General features: G+C 39.8%; 1 pseudogene across 1 annotated transcript; it reads right to left on the bottom strand.

Annotated features, from left to right (window-relative positions):
• Positions 1–289: 289 nt before the first annotated feature.
• LOC307061338 (poly(A) polymerase alpha-like) lies at positions 290–1,136 on the bottom strand (annotated as a pseudogene). The gene has a single exon. The product of its transcript is annotated as a poly(A) polymerase alpha-like (transcript).
• Between the last annotated feature and the right edge of the window lie 1,000 nt (positions 1,137–2,136).

Raw genomic sequence — 2,136 nt, 5'->3', positions numbered from 1 at the left:
GAGGAGTATGTTCATTCACACTGTGCATTTGTTTCCATCCCATTTGATTTATTTTTTAGCACCCATTAACTGTCATGCCTTTGCCTCTGAAATGGGTCTCCAGTAATTACTTGATGGGAAGGATTTTGGTTGTGAGGGAATGTGTTTCCAATTGCTGCCTTTTCTAGTAGCATGCACAAGTGTAAAGCAGAAGCCTAGGGGCCACATGCCACAGAGGATTAGAGCAGTGCTGCTCTGGGCTGTATGTATGTATGTATGTATTTTTGCAGTGTCCACAATCAATTTAGTTTTAATATGATCTAAATGCATACCGTTTAGAAAATATCAAGAAAAACTTATGTACAAGAGTTGACGCTATTGCATTTGGATAAAGCTGGCAAGTTCTTGCTACTAGCATAGCCCAGGAAACACCGAGGAAACAAATATATTGGAATAGATGTTGTGGTGTTTGGCCCACAGTTTGATAGCTCTCAGAGTTAACCTGAAATTGTCTATGTTTGGTACTAGATGTAAAATTTCATCAGTTACCCTGCAACCATTAAGACTTCTTATGCATCTTATATCTAGATTTTTAAGCAGACTGTCATCTCTTAAGTCCAAGTCTTCTGGGATAGTCTGCAGTGCTAATCTTGCAAACAAAGTATCAATCTCTAGCCCAGCAAAACACAGTCTGATAACTGGTACAAATGCCTCCTCAGCAGCCCTTAAATCTTTTACTTCTTCCTGTAATTTCAACTTATCATAGAGTGAGGTGAAAAAGTCACTTCAATCAACATGTCTTGGTGCAACGCACAACTCATCAATATTGGCACCTTTTGTATGTACTCTTAATCCATAAGATCCAAATGGAAAAATTTTTCCCCCAACATTTTCAATTACAGACTGTGGAAGATTCTTGCTTTCACTGATTTCTTGTATCCACTCTTTTACCAGGTTATTTAATTTTCCCCAAATTAAAATTCTGTGCTGCAGTTCCTCTTCCTCTTCAAAAACCCCAAAAGGCTTCAGCGTCTCAGTTCTTTCCTGTGTAAGTCAGTCTCCTTGGGGACTGCTAAGCTGATGGGAGAGGTAGTGCCACAGTGCTTCTGTGGCGGCTGTGTTTGTTGTGATCCCTGCGTTGTAACTGGAAAAGGCATCGTCTCCTGCGCGGGCACTCTCCAGTCACTCCCCTTCTGCTGCTGCTGCCCTGGGCATGACCCACTGAGGCAGGAAGGAGGGGATGCCTGCCTCAGCCCTGGGTCCAACCTCACTCCTGCACCCTCTCCCGCGGCTTTAAGTGCTTCTCCTCTGGGTTGTATAATATTTAGACGGGCACTTAGAGCAGTCCAAGTCTTGACATGAATAAAACTTGGAAGGTCTACATGACAAGGTAAATATCTCTCTGGGTAACCCTGAATTTCATCTATAGTAAACCTTCTGGTATTTGTCAGAATTCTGTTAGCTGGCACTTGCATACGATTGTAGTTAAGTGATATTTCTTGCTAACCATGGTGACTATAAGGCCCAGAAGTATTTTGAAAAACCTTTAACTGCCTCATCAAAGAAAGGGGATGTTCTTTTAGAGTACTAAGTGTATTTTATGATAGTCTAAATTACTGATTCACATATGGAACACATATTAACCAGAGCATCTCCCTCGGCAACCAGGCAAGATAACTAATAATTTATGATAAATTTTTTTAAACTCAAATCTTTAACTTCCTTTTTTAGCCGACTTGCATTTTTTTTGGACCATGTTTTTGTTCAATTATGTGCACAGCACTCTCAATGACTTAAATGGTAAAAAATGGTCCACAGTTTATCTGAAATTTAAACAGCTGTTGTCTTTACATTTTTATTAATATGTATTAATGTTTTCAAAGTAATTTTGCTGCTGGAATGAGAGTGTGCTTGTGTGTGTGTGCGTGTGTGTGTATTGTGTATGTGCACACGCACACACATCCTTCTTCTCAGAGGCATTTTTGGCAGATAAGAACATGATCTGAGTCGCAGATATATGATCTCATTTATTTTCCTGGGTAGTTTGCAATTTGGATTTAGGCTCAAAGGATTAAGTGTTTTAGCCTATGATGATTTCATAGACACCAATGCCTAGAACTTCTAATCTGCACCCCTAAGCTATTCGGTAATTTTTAA

Source organism: Hyperoodon ampullatus, assembly GCF_949752795.1.
Source record: "Hyperoodon ampullatus genome assembly, chromosome: 12".
Taxonomy (NCBI): Eukaryota; Metazoa; Chordata; class Mammalia; order Artiodactyla; family Ziphiidae; genus Hyperoodon; species Hyperoodon ampullatus.
This window is presented reverse-complemented; position numbering and strand designations above follow the sequence as displayed.